General features: G+C 43.1%; 1 long non-coding RNA gene across 2 annotated transcripts; it reads right to left on the reverse strand.

The window, feature by feature from the left end:
- Positions 1 to 224: 224 nt before the first annotated feature.
- On the reverse strand, positions 225 to 11,114 carry LOC136266213 (uncharacterized). Of its 2 annotated transcripts, XR_010705965.1 has the most exons (6): positions 10,939 to 11,114; positions 10,358 to 10,487; positions 9,062 to 9,140; positions 8,946 to 8,992; positions 8,847 to 8,899; positions 225 to 1,025 (listed from the first exon to the last, which is right to left on the reverse strand). It is a non-coding gene; the product is annotated as an uncharacterized lncRNA (long non-coding RNA). The 2 variants fall into 2 exon arrangements; XR_010705964.1 differs by lacking the exon at positions 10,939 to 11,114 and having other exon boundaries at positions 10,358 to 10,932.
- Positions 11,115 to 13,662: the final 2,548 nt, after the last annotated feature.

The raw sequence follows: 13,662 nt of genomic DNA on the forward strand, positions 1-13,662 counted from the left end.
TGCCCACATCACCATTTTTTAAGATTGCAGACTTTGACCTATCCTGATAGCATGCTAAGCTCAAGGAATTTGTAGTGGAACAAAATAACAAATCACACTGTATAAATTGCAATCTTCTCTTCCAGTAAGCTTTCTTGTGCATAACATTAGCTCGACTTCTGTCAGAATCATTGAATAGGTATAGCTAGTGTAAACTTGACCTTTTGATTGTGGCATAGGCTGCTAATCCCACTGATGAACTCAAACGTCTACACACAAATTATGCATAGCTACTAGCCATCTAATATCAATATCTATAGCTAGCTAGCTATGTATAGTGCAAGTTCATCCAGTAATTCTCAATGCTACATGCATGTGTAGCAGCACCATCTGATCAACTCCTGCACTACTACACATGCCACACATGCAACTTGTACATCTTCTGAATGGTAGGTAAGAGGCACTCAATAAATAGAATATTCAGGCATACCACTGAATAATGGCATAAATCAGAGAAAATCAAAAACTGATGCAGGAGGGGACCAGAAACAGGATTAGTACTTGGAATTAATAGCCTAATGAATCATCTTGCAAACCAAATATAAACTTGACTCTTGTCAGCTCTGCCTTTACAGCTGGAGGCTATCCTTCCTTGTTATACTCACAATAATCAATCTTGAGCTTTAATCATGTCAGGAACACATCGATTGCTTCATTGTCGCCTTGTTGCAGGGTCCAAAACCCATATCTTCCTTTTGCGGTGAACAAAATTTGTCGAACTCCTCAACAACCTTATCAAATTTCTCATCATCACCATCAGCAGCCCATGGGAGAGTTTTAAACACTTCTCTTGCTTCTCTGCCAGCATGTGACACCGTGACCATTATGCTGATTTTTACCATGATAGAATTTTCTGTCGATTCCGTCCCAACAAGAAACTATTGTAGTTGCTCTTAAAGTTGTTGGTGTTGTTGCCGGTAAATGAAAGAGGATCAGATGGATTACACATGTTCATCTTGAGCACACTTCTGACACCATGTGATATCCTAATGAGAGAAAAGTCATCATGAATGATGAAAATATGTACAGTACAACAAAACAACAGCAAAAAATATAGCATGTAAGTCCTCGGACAACATGCGACCACAAATAGGACCATGAATGGAACCAATGTGGGAATGGCAAGGAAAGGGGAAAATACAAAAACAAAATTATAAGATACAATAAATTATGTGACCCTATTTTGGAAAACCATACATTTGGGCACATGCAAAATTTGTGGGAATTCTCAATTGAAAATTTCAGTGATTTTTTTAGATTAATTTTTTTGCGTATTCTGTATTAGGCCTTCTTGCTGTGAAATTTTACACCCATAGCTTCTTTTAGTTAGGAGATACACTGAATTATATGAGACCATGTAGTAGTTTCACAATGCGTGGGACAATAATTAACTTACAAATTGGGTGATTTGTTCATTCCCAAAACCAAACATTTTCTTGTCTTTAGACAATAATACAAGTGATTTAATTGAGAAAAAACACAAAGAACACATAATTAAACTCTCAAGAATCTCTTTTCATTAATTTTAGATTGTAAGAATGGTGATCTTTGTCAACAAAGTGATTTGTCATCAATTTGTCACATCTGATCACTATTATTAGGCCCAGGAATCTAGATGTTATGCATAGGAGTGTATGAGCTCAGACACTTGCCGTTATGGTCATGCAGGGGCGTACGCAGGAATTTTGAAAAGGGGTTTCCACTTCAGCTAAGTGACTGTTATATTAGAGTAATTTATATTATCTGACTGCTCTATTAGAGTATCTCGATCTTTTCACTAAAATCATAATCCAGAACAATGCTATAAGTGTTGCTATCATGTTAGAAACTATTATTTAACTAACATAAAATAAATGTATCCTGTTTCATGACAGGTTTCAAACTTGAAGCTTCAATTCCTTGTGTGTGTGTGTGTGTGTGTGTGTGTGTGTGTGTGTGTGTGTGTGTGTGTGTGTGTGTGTGTGTGTGTGTGTGTGTGTGTGTGTGTGTGTGTGTGTGTGTGTGTGTGTGTGTGTGTGTGTGTGTGTGTGTGTGTGTGTGTGTGTGTGTGATTTCCTTTAGTTGAATGTAAATATAATGCATAAAAGTAAACTCCCACGATAGATGTGGTGACTTAACCCCTGCACCACTCACTTTACTACCAGTTAACCCAACAAAATTATAAAGTCAAAGTATAGTAAATATCAAATCGAATAAAAACACATAATTAGGTAGCAGCTATTATTGTTTGTCACATTGCTAATCCTCAACAGCTACATGGGGAAAACCATGCATTTAATAGGTCTTGCACTAGTATATGTCGAAGATTGTTGACATTACGCATACACTTAACAATAATACACGTGATATATGATGTAATGGTGTGCTGTAATTGGAAGTTTGACAGGTCATTACTTAGTGTTGAGCTCTCTGAGTTGTATCCGTGTATAACGAGCCGATCGCGTCCTTCCAGTTCACGAATCCATTGCTATACTATCTTGCCCCCCGTCATTTCTGGTGCTGTGACTAAAGAAAACTGGATGGATCTCAAGAAGCTGATTTGCTCGCGTCGTGGCCACAAGGGACACATGTCCAAACTCATCACCGGTACAGAAGAGATATTGGCCAGGCTTTCTCAAGCCCAAGAATTAGACACTAACTCAAAGCTCTCTCCTCCCGATGCTGTCCTCCTGGCGGACCTTGTGAAGCAGCTACAACTGAAAGTTCAATTATTTGAAGAACTGGACGCAAAGATAATTGACGCTACCGACGATGAAGAGAAGCTAGAAGAAGCAGTGTTTGAATCGGCTGATCTGCAAGCATCCCTGTCGGCGAAAATCGCACTATTTTCCCACACCTTGGCGACGACTTCGCCTCTACATTCGCCCGCAGTTAACCCGCAGACAGGCGTGGAGACCAACGCTTCGCCCCCTAGCAACTCTTCTACCACTAGTAACAGTTCGGAGAACCCTCAAGCCGAGCAGGACTCTGACACTCAGACCAGTCATGCGGATCACGTGAGTATTACTAGTAATCATAGTGTACGTCAGCCGGCGGTTGATTCCAGTAATATTAGCCAGTCTAGCAGTCAAGCACAACCCTCCTCCTTGCCCCATGAATCCACAGAGCCCAACTTTGACCGACATTTTGCTGTCCGCCTTCCCAAACTAGAAATTCCAGCCTTCAATGGAGAACCACTAGAGTGGCATCCATTCTGGGACTGCTTTGAGGCGGCCATCCATACTAATCCCATCCTTTCTAATGTTCAAAAGCTTAGTTACTTGAGAGCCCAGTTAAAAGGCGAAGCCGCTATGGTCATAGCGGGACTCCCACTGACTAACTTAAACTATAAACATTCTGTTGACCTTTTGAAGGAGAGGTATGGGCAGCCACACCGAATTATTACCAGTCACATACAAACTTTATTAGACCTCCCCAAACCATCCAATAAGTTGACAAGCCTTAGGCTATTCCATGACACTGTAGGGAGCCATATCCGTTGTTTAGAATCACTAGGCAAAACACCAGAGGCACTTGACACCCTCCTAGTACAAACAATGCTGTCAAAGTTACCCGAAGAAACCAAACGAAATATGGCCAGAAACCATACAAACACCGAGTGGACAATAAAAGAGCTCCAGACTGCCATCAGCAATGAAATTAGGATTTTTGAAGCAGGCCAACAAACTTCTCTTCCCAGTCATAATCAGTTTCCCCCTACAGCTTCCTTTTACACTTCGGCTACCCGTAAACCACACACTAGAAGAGAGGCTAGCAGCAAACTGAGTTGTGTGTACTGCAAGGGCAACCACACTGCTATGACATGTGAAACGCATAAGGATGTGCCAGCACGTATGGAGATAATAAAACAGCAGCGATTATGCTTCAACTGCCTTGCACACCACCGCGTATCACAATGCAACTCCAAGAATCGTTGCCGAAAATGTGAAAGCAAGCACCACACCAGTATTTGCAGTGATAAGCCCAGCAATTCGGCCAGTAACACAGTTTCTACCACAGAGAACACAGCCCTTCAGCCGGAGTCTCTAGCACAGCCACCAGCAAACACCACTAGCAATGCATCTCTCACCACTCTAGCTCCTGCTAGAAATTCTACCTGCCTACTAAAGACAGCGATTGCCACTGTTGTAGGAGCTGGCTCACAGAGTGAAGCCAATGTGTTGTTTGATGAAGGATCACAACGATCCTTCCTTACAGAGAAGCTGGTGAGTGAGCTTGCATTGATGCCACACAAGTCTGAGCACATTAGTTTGTCATCGTTTGGAGCTGACAGACCATTATACAAACAGATGGATGCAGTCCTGTTCCAGATTCGAACTACAACTGGAGAATTAGTGCAACTCTCAGCACTTGTGGTACCCACAATCGCTACCCCCATCTCCAACCCCCTTGACACAAACGTCTTGCAGTTACCACACCTACAGGGACTACCACTAGCGCATCCAGTTACAGCAGCAGAAAATTTTGAAATATCACTGCTTATAGGTGCAGATTACTACTGGGAGCTGGTAGGGGACCATATTGTATGAGGAACCGGTCCAACTGCAATGAGTTCAAAACTGGGATATCTGCTATCTGGACCAGCTCTGCTCCCTAGACCACCTAGTGCTAGTATCAGTACCCTACATGTTGCTGCAGGACATGATCAGGAGGAACACAACCTGATGAGATTCTGGCAAGTTGAGGACACTGTAACAACATCTACTAACTCGGGTAAGCAATTTTTGCAATCGTACTGTAACTCTCACATATCCAGACAGAGTGATGGTACTTACTGTGCTGGCTTTCCTTGGAAAGCGGAGCACCCCCCTCTGCTAAACAACTTTGAAGTGTGCCAGAAACGTACTCGGTCATTGGCTTATCGACTTGTCAAGTCGCCTGGGCTGCTGCAGTCATACGACAAAATCCTTTCTGAGCAATTGGCCAGAGGCTTTATTGAACCTGTTACTGAGTGTAACAAGGGCGATGCTGCCCATTACATTCCACACCACCCAGTAAAGAAGGACTCGGCCACTACTCCGATTAGGATAGTCTATGACTGCAGCTGCCGCCAGTCGAGTGACCACCCAAGTCTCAATGACTGCCTAATGCCTGGCCCTCCATTTCTAGTAGACCTTTGTGCCATTATCCTGCGCTTTAGGACTCATTGTTATGGTTTGTCAACTGACATAGAGAAAGCGTTCTTGCACGTTACACTGAAGGAGGCAGATAGAAACTTTACCCGCTTTCTATGGCTGTCAGAACCCCTTAACCCGAACAGTGAATTTGTGGTATATCGATTTAGGCGAGTCCTATTTGGTGCGGTAAGCTCACCCTTTATGTTGTTTGCAACATTACACTATCATCTGCAGCAACACAGTACACCACTATCATGCAACATACAAGCTAATCTGTATGTAGACAACGTTGTTTCAGGTTGTGAGACAGAGCAACAGGCCATACAGTACCTCGAGGAAGCAAGGTCATTGATGTCCAGTGCAGGATTCAACCTCAGGGCATGGACATCCAACTGTGTGTCCCTCAACAAGAAGGCACAAGAAGATGGCGTAGCCAGCAACTCCCATCTAGCAAACATTTTGGGTTTGCAGTGGAACACCAAAACTGACCAACTGTCCCTGATGCCAAGAGTGAATATCACCATGAATCGACAACTAATCACTAAGAGAGAGGTACTGAAAGACACATCTAAGTTGTTTGACCCTCTAGGTATTGCCAGTCCTGTGTCTGTACGAGCCAAACTTTTCATGCAGATGTTGTGGCAGCTTCATGTTGACTGGGACGAACCCTTAGATACTAGCCTCCAAAAAGAGTGGACCACCATAATTAGGGACATCCAACAGTTATCCGGATTAACAATAGCCCGGCGTTACTTTCAGAAGGGCTTCGTCAGAGAAGGCACCCAGCTACACGTGTTTGCAGATGCCAGCACCAAGGCATATGGTGCAGTAGCCTTTCTTACCAGTGGTGACCATGCAATCCTAGTAATGGCCAAGAATCGTGTTGCCCCCTTGAAGAGCCTGACATTGCCCAAGCTGGAACTGATGGCTGCCGTTGTTGCCTCCAGAGTTGCAAGGTTCATCCTTGATGCTCTACAGCAACAGGACACCCCTACCTACTGTTGGGGAGATAGCCAAATTGTCCTATACTGGCTGAAGAGCACCAAGGATCTGCCACTCTTTGTGAGACGCAGAGTCCTGGAGATTAAGGGAGCAGTCCCTGAAGCAACCTGGAACTATTGCCCTACAATAGACAACCCGGCTGACCTGTTGACACGTGGCATCAGCTTCCAGCTCCTCAGCTCACCCAACAACCTGTGGTGGAAAGGCCCATCTTGGTTAACCACATCCACTGCTTGGCCCCAATGGCAGCCAGAGCCTATCATAGAATTACATGCAGCTGCAGCCATAGCTGAGGAATTTACTCCACAGCCAGCTATCCATGTAGTCAGCGGTCTCCACACAGTCATCAATGTCTCTAACTACAGTACATTGAATAGGCTTCTGGCAGTTACCGCATATACATACAGATACATCAACAATTTGCACAAATCCAGGCCCAAGCTAGGCGGCCCACTAACAGCCGCAGAACTCAGCTCTGCTCAAATCAGATGGGTTCAAGCTTGCCAGGAACTTGTGTACCCTAAGGAGATGGCCAGTGCCAGATCCAAGAGTGACCGTCCTGCAGTTAAGAAGCCCCCACTTGTCAGACAACTTCGGTTGTTTGTGGATGACAAGGGCCTCCTGCGGTGTGGGGGACGGATTCACAATGCTCCACTCAGTGAGCTGGCCAGGTTTCCATACCTGCTGCCCTCAAACCATCACCTAACCACACTTATTGTTAACAATATGCATGTTGTTCTTTCCCATGCAGGTGTTGGAGCAACCCTGACAGCACTTCGGCAATCATTTTGGATCCCTTCAGGACGACAGTGTGTGAAGAAACTACTCCGTCGTTGCACAGTCTGCAGAAGACATGGTGGCCGACCCTACACTGCTCCAGAGACAGCACCACTCCCAAAGGTCCGAGTACAAGATGTGCCACCTTTTACAATCACCGGCGTGGACTTCACTGGTGCCCTCTATGTCAAACAGGACTGTGGAGAAGAGCAGAAGGTGTATATTTGTTTATTTACTTGTGCCACATCTAGAGCAGTGCACCTTGAGGTGGTAGCAGACCTTTCGACAGCCACATTTCTACTTGCTTTTCGATGTTTTGCTGCCAGACGATCGCTACCACAAGTGATGATGTCTGACAATGCCACCACCTACACATCAGCTGCTAAAGAATTAACAGAATTACTCTCCTCAGAGGAGATCAGGACAACTCTTGGCCGGGAAGGCATCACTTGGAAGTTTATCCCAAAGAAGGCACCCTGGTTTGGTGGGTATTGGGAAAGATTGATTGGGCTCACGAAGATGGCTGTGAAGAAGACGCTGGGAAGAGCACGCATCAACCTTGTGACACTGGAAACTATTGTTGTTGAAGTCGAGACAATTTTGAATGATCGCCCATTGACCTACATTTCTGATGATCCAGCTGATCCACAACCATTGACACCAGCACACCTCTTGTATGGGCGAAGACTCACCAGGCTACCCCATGAGCAAGCAACTACTGAAGACTTGCAGGATCCGACCTACCGTGATGCTAGTAAGATCAGGCAAGATGCTAAGGTACAATCCATTTTGCTGCAACATTTTGCCAAAAGATGGCGTCATGAGTACCTGACATCCTTGAGGGAGTTTCATCACCCTTCTAACAGAGGAGGACAGCAAGTCAAGGTTGGCGATGTCGTGTTGGTCCATGATGACTGCCCACAGACAAACTGGAAGATGGCAATAATTGAGAGTTTAAACATGGGCAATGATGGAAGAGTTCGTTCAGCAAACATATGTACAGGAAATGGAACTACAAACAGACCTGTAACAAAATTGTACCCACTTGAAGTGACTGACAAGGGTGATGCTGAAAGCATTCGTGATGAGGTGGTGACTCAAGACTCATGTGATCAACCTACTAGCAATCGTCCCCAGCATGTTGCAGCTCAACGAGCCAGAGAACATATAACAGAGTGGGTAGAACGTATCCATGCCCCCCCGGAGGATGTCGAAGATTGTTGACATTACGCATACACTTAACAATAATACACGTGATATATGATGTAATGGTGTGCTGTAATTGGACGTTTGACAGGTCATTACTTAGTGTTGAGCTCTCTGAGTTGTATCCGTGTATAACGAGCCGATCGCGTCCTTCCAGTTCACGAATCCGTTGCTATACTATCCTGCCCCTCGTCAGTATAGCTCACCTACACAAATAAATCATTTCTGTGAGCAGGTGTTGACTGAGTCTCAACTAATCACATAACTCAACTACAAGGAAAACATTAGTTATGCACAATTTCTTTTGACAACACAGAAGTATGCAATGCGTGTAGAGGTATGTTATTGTTATTAGAGCTTTACAGTGACCAGCACTGAAGGTCTGACAGTAACATGTGCTGCAGTCTTTGGATTGCCTAACCTAACAGGAACTGAAGACTTTACGTGATTACCTAACTAACAATAAGGTGTAACAGAAAAAGGCCAAAGAAAGGAAAAAATTCCTCCTACTCCAGGATTTGAACTGCAGGCCACCTGATGTCTAGTCGAGCGCAACACTAAATCTCCTCCAGGAGGGGTGAATTTTCTTCCTTTAAACCTAAGTATTTATTAAGTATGTAAGCCAAACATTCATAGAACAGGAAACAGTTGATTTACATACAGGTAGACGTGCCATGTACTGCACAGCCAAAAAACTCAACTCACTGAACAATTGCTGGATTTGCTCCCCCTCTTCACTTTTCTTGAAAAAACTGTACCTAGGAGTGAATGATATGGTCATTGTGGACACACCTTTTTGCATACCTGGAGAAGTCATCGTAGGTTGGTTTATGTCACACAGCTGTTACCGGCTATGTAAATCATAAACATATGACAATCATCAATGGTTACTATAGCAACAATACTTCAAACACACCCACCTTACAGAGTTTGCATCATGCTGGTGACACCAGACCATCACACATCACTGATATCATGCTCATGTTCCTTGTAGCCACACTGTGGTTAAAATGAGCACAACAAACACAATGTGAAATAGCTACCATATTAATGGTCAAATACCAACCCAGGGTACCTGCATAACACTTCAATTACATGAACAGTTGTGTGCCTTTCCTACTAACCATTCAATGAATATGCGGAAATTCATGGACAAACACACCCACACACACCAATGTACACTGAACACTACACACACACACACACACACGCTGCACAATACACATATACACTGCACAATACACACACACACACACACACACACACACATATTACACACTGCACACACACACACACACTACACCACATTATGCACACTACACTACACACATACGCACTACACTACATTACACACACACTACACTACACACACATGCACTATATTACAATACACACACGCACTGCACTACACTACACACATGCACTACATTACAATATTCTCACACACGCACTACACTACACACGTACACAACATTACACTACACACACATACACAATCCTTGCTAATGTGCAAGGACAAACACCAATTTTGTCCGGAAAATGTCAGATGTCCTACAAGCACTGCATACATACTACATACATACACTACACACACACTGCACACATTGCGCACACCTACACACACAAACGCACACGCACGCGTATACATACACACACACACACACACACCAAACACACACACACACACGCTGCACAATACTCAATACTCACACACACTGCACAATACACACACACACACTGCACAATACACACACACAGTGCACACTACACACACACACGCACGCGTATACATACATACATACATACACACACACATACTACACACTACACCACATTATGCACACTACGCCACATTAAGCACACTACACACATGCACACTACACTACTCACACGTGCACACTACACTACATTACACACATACACACTACACCACATTACACACACTACACTACACTACACTACACTACACTACACCACACTACACACACATGCAATATAACACAACACACACACACACGCACTGCACTATACTACACACATACACTACATTACAATACACACATGTACTACACTACACACACATACACAATCCTTGCTAATATGCTCAGACAAACACCAATTTTGGCTGGATGTCCTACAAGCATTGCATACATACTACACACACACACTAAGCACACACACACACACTACGCACACACACACACACACACACACACCTACACAGTGCTGGTTCACTAGGTAGGCTCAAATATCCCAGTAGCTATATACTAGTAACCCGCAGGAGGTTGCACCATGTCACACAGGTGAAGGTGTGGGCACCTAAAGTCCCACCTGGACTACCACCTGCTGTGGGAGATAAGGACAGACACAGATACACAACTTTACACACTCACACATACACATGCTCATCACACACACGCACACACGTACGCATGCATGCAGTACACATGCATGGATCTATTGTACGGAAGTGACTCACTCTTTAACTACATACACTACAATATGTATTCACTAGTACTATTATTCACATGCCTGTGTTTTTTCACACCTATAATTAATAATTACTGTACAAGCAAGTGAGAAAATTCTAGTGCAGTGTGAATGTTGAAATAAAATTAGAATGCATCACTTAAATTACAATCACTGACTAGCACATTTTTAATTGATGGCTTGTGACAAAATTATGTTCACACATCAGTGTTTATAGGATTACTGTCCCTAATTGCATATGGACAAAAGTCTATGCAAACTGGTTGGCAGTACAGTACCCAATATAATTCCGGATGGAAAATTTTACCTGCTTATTATGTTAGCAGCATGAGATATTGGTTGAAAAAAGTGTAGCAACCCGTGGTATCTTTGGTAGATTGTAATTTTTTAACAGGGGATCCACTCAGTAACTGAACACTGATTTTCAGTACAGCCCTGTAAAGATTAAAAGATTACTGCAGCATAGTTGAAAATTTTTGAAAAAGTGAAACGTCATCACAAAGGATTAAACCATGAAGATAGATTCACCAAAGCTGCACAAAAAAAAAGCGCAAAGTAAAAGTACTAAGCCATAGGCAGGAAGATAGTTCAATCATGGCTCCTACGTTAGGACAGCTTTAGACTTAACAGGACTGTGTGGGGGGGTAGGGGGCTGAACATTCAAATTAAAGCAGCTAGAAATGCTCCAGCACCACTGATGCTGGTGGGAAATAATACCTAATAAGTACATAAATGGCACAGTGTAGTCCCAGCTTGATACTAGTCAGTGACTGGAGGGACAGAAGGCAGAGTCTGTACTACATTTTAAGAACTTCACTTATAAAGGCAGAAATAAGCACAAAGTATATAAAACTAAACACGTACCTACACAAGCATCACTCAAATCCAACTGGTCCAGGTCAATCAACTCCCAGATGGACTCGCTCGCTGAGCATTCAGCACAGAACACTGTGGTACGATTGATTGTGGGAAGCCTAAAGCAGCGTACGTAGCTAGTAGCGTAGCTAGTAGCGTAGCTAGTATACTGCTAATCACCCCGTATTCCAATACCGTACACTACTCTAGTGCTCGTATGGACCGATAGTCCAAACTAACGCACCATGTACCTTTGGACTATTTATCCATATAATAGGTTGCGGTAGTGAGTCGTGAGGCCAAGAAGCACAAAGCGCGCGCCCACAATAATAATAATAAACACGTGACCACTACTGTGATTGATTGATTGATTGATTGATTGATTGAGTCATTTACATGAGGGATTGATTACACAATCTTTTGAAATCGGCATGGCGAAATCTCAGGCTTACTAAAAGATTCCACCTCGAAACCAGGGGCATGTAACCTTTGTGTAATGAGTAACTACCACACGAAAAGTCAGGCGGATTGTTGGAGTAGTTTGTTCCATCGCCCACCCATTTACCATGCATTAATTAAATTATTTATTCAAATGTGCATCGTTTTTTTTTTCATTTTCTTCGTCATCGCATCCCATTGAAGCGATTTTCTTATTATTATTATTATATTTGTTACTGTGCAGAAATCAAAAAGATTGTTGTGCACAGGTATGATCATAATGAATGTTCAGGTTAGTACAAAACTCATCTAAGGTAGGGGAGTGAATTACAAAGGGGGGGAGTGTGTTCCAGAGTCTGATTGTAGATGGGAAAAAGGAAAATTTATAAGTATCAATCATAGTGTCAAGCTGTTTATAATATCCTTCCCTTGATGGACGATGATTAGGTATAAAATCATTTGTGGGTTGCCATTAAATTATCTCTTTCAACCATGAAGTCGTATTGTAAAAAGGCTGCAGCTATCAGGGGCTTTTTACACAATGTATCTGTACATTTAATTTCGCTAAAAGTTGTTTGTTAGTTTATGTGAGATCGCTTTTGTGCTCTTAGAAGATTCAAACTTGCCGCCATGACATCGAGGTGTGAGGCGCCCGCCTAAATTCCCAAAACCCACACAGTGTGGAAGTGGGCAAGGTCATTAGCCATAGCGAGCTGACTGATTTGATAGACACTGTGCTGTCAACTCTTCGTTTAATCAGCAGTCACAGATTTGTCAAGTTTAATTTCGCCACGGTATGCCACCACTAACTCGTCAGCGTGACTCCGGCCCATCAGGGCCGTGCATAGCTCTAGCCAGCTGTTTCATACCCGCTGTAGTTATATAGTTAAAGTAATTTACTGCTACATTACCCGTGCACGTCTCTAATCCCGCCCCAGCCCTTCAGTGTTGACTTAAAAAGCCAGCATCAGCGCATCACCTTTCAGTCACAGCATTTCGTAGACCCTCATGACCACCCACAATTATAGAAACTCTTTAATGATAGCATGATATATTGTAATAGTAAACATTTACATTATGATAATCCCATAAAATTAAGTGGGGCTTTACAAGGCGAATTGACATTTCACTATGGGGCATTTGACAATCATTCATTAAGCACCCATGTATTTTTTCTACACTATGTCAAATCCCCCACATTGCAACTGGAGCCAATGGTGGGGATTTGACACAATAGGTTTGCCCTACCATGGGGCATTTAACATTCGGTTGTGCCCACTATAGCCCCATATATGTCCGAGGGGGGGGATAGTAAGGCAATACATTGATACGTGCATTATATATAATATGGTGCATCTACAGGGGTAAGTACATTAAGCCCGTACCTTGCGGGCCTAAGCATGTTCCTCTCCTGTTTTGAAAACTAATGTTTTATTGCCTGCCCCTAACTGGAGTTTGCCTGACACCTTCAACATCACAAAAAGGTATCTAAAAAAAGTGGTTAATTTAGCTTTGACCATTCAGTGGCAAACTACAACACTCAACAATTATATCAGAGTATACATAACTCTCTAAATCTGTCCAGTTACTATATAGTAGGGTCCATCAGATCTGCTCATATTATTATCACATCAATCAATTGATACATAGTAATTACGGTATACTGTATGTACGCATTGAGCTGAGCCCTCAAAAATATTAACTCATTTGTAGTATTGACTTACCCGCTAATCATTCA

This window comes from Dysidea avara, chromosome 9 (assembly GCF_963678975.1).
Source record: "Dysidea avara chromosome 9, odDysAvar1.4, whole genome shotgun sequence".
Lineage (NCBI taxonomy): Eukaryota > Metazoa > Porifera > Demospongiae > Dictyoceratida > Dysideidae > Dysidea > Dysidea avara.